Below are 6,059 nucleotides of genomic sequence, written 5' to 3'. Positions count from 1 at the left end.
TTGACTTTGGGTTTGACCATTATCAAGACCCGATCCAACAACCCGAAACACTCGTTAAAAACCCGTTTTAGTATCTTTATTCCAAAGGAACTTGCATCTTTACATTTTTCCCACCTTATTACTTAACATAGGTTAAGTAAATATTAAGGTTAGATACTTTAACCCGGTTTCGAGCAAACTTACATTTTAAAAGGGTTATTATTATAAATTCTTAAATAGTTACATTTTAAACCTTGAACTTAAATTTGTTTACTTTTCGCAACAATTGTTTTATTTAAAGATATTCAAGACAACCTTTCAAAAGCCAAGACTTTCTTTTATTTAGACTCCATACGTTAAACCCGTCGTTCCGGCAATCTTCAAATTACCAACCTTTCAAGTTTATTACTTGAACGTGAGTAATTTCATACCCCGTTTTCTATCTTTCATTTTGGGGTGACATTTCATACTTATTCAACTAAATTCTTTATACTTGAATCTAAACCCACAAACGTTGTTTTATACTTTAATTAAATAAATGCTCGATTTGGTGTTCTATGCTTACATGCGTATATGCTTATGTGTTTACCGCTTTTGGAAGATTGTTTCATAAATCCGTGAACTATCTGGTATTCTCATATAGCACGGTGCCGTTAATGTATTCTTATTAACGACCTCATGAAATCCGAATCTATTTGGTATTCTCTTATAGACGGTGCCGCTAATGTATTCTTTTTAGCGACCTCATTTTATCCAAGTTATTGCTTTTATTTATTGTTTCGTATACAAGTTTTGTGGCTTTTTATTACTATATACTTATATGCTCAAACTTATGAATTGCTCACCAACCTTTGTGTTGACAAACTTTATTTTATGAAATGTTACAGGTTTGACTTTTGCTGACTCTAAGACTTGACGAAAAACGTTACCAAGACTATTAGGATATTAGTAAAACGAACAATATAAGTGTTACTTGTATTCAATTTGTTTGTATGAACGAGATGTGTTGTTTATTGATTTATGAATTAATATGAGTTGTTTAAATATTGTCACTTTAAATAGTGTCTTGTGTATTTGTCCAATCACGTTAACCAGGTGTGGCGCGGTGTCCCCGCTTACTTTTTTCCACATATGTAAGGATCCAAACAAGCGTAGAAGACAACCTGAGGGCTAGCGATTACCTTTGTTTATCATGTTTCAGAGATACGTAATCTCATGTAATCAATTTGTTTGACACGTTTAATACAAGTTTTATAAAGTTGGGCTTATTCACCTTTTTTTAAAAAGATCAGCTTCAATACACTGATCGGTTCATCCTTTATTTTCTATCTCACACCTATAGTACGAGTATAACCTTTTGTTAATACAAGATCCTTAATCTGGCTTAAGACCTCTAGTCTTTTTTTTTTGTATAATCTTTACCTTGATTATATATTCTTTTTAAACCCTTAGTTTAAATACACTTTCTTTTCTTTTACAAGTTAAACCTCTAGTTTTACTTTTCTTAAACACTACGTTTCTTCTTCTTGAAGAAACGTATACTTTATTTTCTTATATATTATTTAAATAACAATTCAAATAATAATCACATTATAAAGAATTATTAAATATTCATATTCTTTATTTATTCATTTCTTTATTCTTTCTTTTATTTATTTCTCGAGGTATCGAGTATACCCTCGACTTAGGGTTTTAAACCTTTTTAATATTTTATTAGTATTTTATTATGACATTATGCCTACCTTGCTTTGATTATAAAACCCTAGAAACTTCAACAACACTTCGACGCTTTTACTTATCTCGAGCTCCTTGATCAACACCTTCTTCGACACGTTTATCGAGGCACGCTAATCTTCAAGACTCGTTGGCACGCTTTTCGAGGTGGTTCGTCGGGTGGTCTCAGGATAGCACGTTCTTCGAGAGAATGTTGTTGGTATAATGCACGAACGTCGAGGTATTGTTGGATTAAGGCACATATTACAAGGTGGGTTCGGTGGGATGTTTTTCGAGGTGGAGAGATGTTTTAGGGAGAGAAGTGATCTGGGAATTTGAGGTGCGAAGAATGAGAGGGTGTAAGGACCTGTTACCAGTGCCCTACATTTGGTGTTGGATTTACTCATAAACACAGTTATGAACATCAGAGTTAATTAAAACATTCGCGGAACATTTAAACATTCATAAAACATAACATATAAATCCATAACTTGTCTTAAAATAAACATTCTTGTCTTTCAAAATATCATAACATTAAACATAAACGTCTTAAGTCTTCAGATGCCAGACTCTTATTCTTCTGCCATGTGCCCTCACTCAAGCCAGCTGTCTCATTCTACTCACCTGCGTGCATACTAAAAGTCAGCTACGCTGAGTGAGTTCTAGTTAATCAGGTAATATACAATACTTTCACCTACTTATACATACGCATCCGAAGATACATTTTATATTCTTAACCTGCACATCTTTCTTTCGCACATATATAAATATATACATTCTTTCTTTCATTCTTCCTTTAATTCTTTCTTTACATACTTTGCCTCTACCAATACTTTACATACTTATACGTTTTAAAGAGCATTACGCCCTACTGCCTCGAGTATTATTAGGGCTCGGTCCCTTTTTCTGCCTTGAGTATTATTAGGGCTCAGTCCCTTTCTACCTTGAGTATTATTAGGCCTCAGTCCCTTTCTTCTATACCTGGCTATCTCTTATATTCGTTCATAACATACATACATATCATTCATACATTATACACAACATTATATCCATAATCATAACTTGCCAATACGTGCAATATCCGAAGATCCTTCACGCACCGACAAGCAATCATTCACATATTTCACATAATACATATATGGCATACACTTATCTCTTAGGATAAGGGTATTAACTAATCATATCGTGTATGCACACAGCCCCGAAAACATAACAAGGAATGGGGCTATAACTCACCTGAATGCGGTTACGTTCGCCGTTTATAGTTATTTCTTTCTTGAGCTGTGCACGACTAACTGTGTAATAATTACATGTATTAATTAACTATAACTACGCATAACGTATTTCTATCTTTATATAACCCACAACGAACGGGGTCCGGGGGCAGCGCCCCTGCCAGCGGGGTCTAGGGGCGGCAGCCCCTAGCAGGGTCCAAGGGGCAGGGCCCCTGGCTGGGGTCGAGCTGCCAGGTCAGTTTGGAAAATTTTTATTTCCATTAACTGTCATAACACATTTTCCATTAGGATTTTAAATTATTATTTAATTCGCTAACTCAAAAGTTCAAGGGCTTATTGGTAATTAATTCATTTTTTATAATTCCAGGGACTGTTCTGTCATTTATCAAACTTCTAGTTCGTTACTTGGTTCTTAACGAATTGGTTTGTCTTAACGAACTGGTCATTGTAGCGAATTGAACCCTTTAACGAACTGGTTATTACACGAACTGGTCCTTTGGCGAATCAGTTCATGTAGCGAATTGGATATTCTAATTCGTTATCCCTTTAAACGAATGACTATAACGAATTAAGGGTAATTTGTTATCTTCTTCCCTTAACGAATCAACTAGCGAATTACCTCTAGTTCGTCAGACCTCCGCTAACGAATCACTTGATAATTCTTTAGTTTTCCATCACGGATTAGGGTTAGGTCAGATTTGTCAGAACATTCCCTGACAACCTCGTACACGTTTTTCCAGCGCCGTAATCGCCGGAAAAATGAGACCTCACTAGTTTTTCCACCGTTTTCACCGTTTTTCATCCCGTTCGATCCAGATCTGAGCTAGGGTGATCCCTGAACTCATCTTTGGTTCGGTTTATACCCGATTCCACCCAGATCTCGTGACTTAAACGGTTTAACAGTGTCGGCTCGTCATTTTGTGACCATATCTAACGGGTTTAAGCTCATACAACATCATACTATCATTACCTCGGGTCGGTGCTCGGTTTTCTTCTTGGTTTCGGTTTAGATAGGGAGAGAACTAGAGAGAGAGCTTAAGTGTATGTTTTGGTGGTGTATGGAATATGTGTGAAATGAGGTAAATGAGTGATTTAAGGTTTATATAATTATGGATCATGGGCTTAGGCCCATGGTCTTTTCCTCTTTCTTTCATAACCCAAGTCTATAACCCATATCCATTTAACCCAACACTAGCCCGACTCATAATAAATTCTCATTTTATTATCTGTTACTAGAAAACGGGATGTTACAAGTCTTCCCTCCTTAAAGAGGTTTCGTCCCCGAAACCTAACTATTACATAAACAAATTTGGATAAAATTTGAGCATCTCTTCTTCAACTTCCCATGTAGCATCCGATTCCTTGTGATGCTTCCATATCCCTTTCACTAGTGGGATAACTTTATGACGAAGCTGCTTTTCCTTGCGGTCAACTATCTCGATTTGTTGCTCAATGTAGTTCAGCTTTTCATCAACCTCAATGTCTATTAATGGCACGCGCGACGTGTCATCAGCCAGACATATTCTCAGATGAGAAACATGGAAGGTTGAGTGAATTCCTTTTAACTCTTCGGGCAATTCCAGTTTATAAGCTACTTCACCCACACGATCTAAGATCTTAAATGGTCCAATGTATCTCGGACTCAACTTTCCCCTCTTCCTAAAACGAATAATCCCTTTTCAGGACGAGACTTTGAGCATCACATTGTCCCCAATGTTAAACTCAATCGGCCATCGTCGCTTATCAGCATACGACTTTTGGCGATCTTGATCCGCTTTCATTCTTGCCTTAATCTAATCAAACTTCTTAGAGGTTTCTTGAACTACTTCTAAACTTCCCATCTCTTTCTGACCAATTTCTCCCCAACACACGGGAGTTCTACAACGTCTACCGTAAAGTATTTCGAATGGCGGCATTCCAATACTTGAATGGTAGCTGTTGTTATATGAGAACTCTGCCAGATGCAGGTGATCATCCCAACTTCCTCCGAAGTCTAAAACACAAGCACGTAGCATATCCTCAAGGGTTTGGATCGTCTTTTCAGACTGTCCATCGGTTTGAGGATGATACGCAGTACTAATGTTCAACCTCTTCCCCATAGCTTCATGGAATTTCTTCCAGAATCTCGAGGTAAAACGTGTATCTCTATCTGACACAATCGATAACGGCACTCCATACTTAGCTACAACTTCCTTTATGAACAATCTTGCTAACGTTTCTAACGAGATAGCCTCTCGTATAGGCAGATGGTGAGCACTCTTGGTTGAACGGTCCACAATCACCCAGATGGTATCTTGATGCCTAGCTGAACGAGGTAGCTTGGTTATGAAATCCATGGTGATGTGTTCCCATTTCCATTCAGGTATCTCAAGTGGTTGCATTTTCCCATACGGTTTCTGGTGTTCAGCTTTGACTTGCAAACAAGTTAAGCACTTACTAACGTAAACCACTACATCATTTTTCATTCCTGGCCACCAATAATCTTTCTTTAGGTCTTGATACATTTTATTGGATCCTGGATGGATTGAGTACCTCGACTTATGAGCTTCGTCTAAGATTCGACCTCTAAGATCTCCATGCGTGGGACCCACATGCGGTCAAACCTAGTCTTAACTCCAAGAGTGTTTTCCATCAACTCATTTTGCTGGCCGTAAATCCTTTCCTTTTTCACTAACCCATCATCTGCTAGTACTTCCGTTTGCACTTTGATGATTTCTTCAAAAAGGCTTGAGTTCATAATCAGCTGGTATGACTTCACTGTTGCGATGACCTCCTCATTCTTACGACTTAGCGCATCGGCGACCACATTAGCTTTATCAGGACAGTACTTTATATCACAGTCGTAGTCTTTTATCAGCTCTAACCATCTTCTCTGTCTCATATTCAGTTCTTTCTGCTCGAAGAAAGATTTTAAGCTCTTATGGTCGGTTTAGATTGTACACTTAGTACCATATAAGTAATGTCTCCAAATCTTTAAGGTATGCACTACTGCAGCTGGCTCCAAATCATGCGTCAGTTAAGTACTCTAGTGGACTTTCAACTGTCTAGACGTATACGCTATCACTTTTCCTTGTTGCATCAACACGCAACCTAACCCTTGATGCAAAGCGTCAGCACAAACAACCAAATCCT

The sequence above is a fragment of the Bidens hawaiensis genome, unplaced genomic scaffold, assembly GCF_021521415.1.
Source record: "Bidens hawaiensis isolate Kalapana, Puna unplaced genomic scaffold, B.hawaiensis_p1.1 tig00007885_1, whole genome shotgun sequence".
NCBI classification, from domain to species: domain Eukaryota; kingdom Viridiplantae; phylum Streptophyta; class Magnoliopsida; order Asterales; family Asteraceae; genus Bidens; species Bidens hawaiensis.
The sequence above is the reverse complement of the archived record's forward strand: the minus strand, read 5'-3'. Positions refer to the sequence as shown.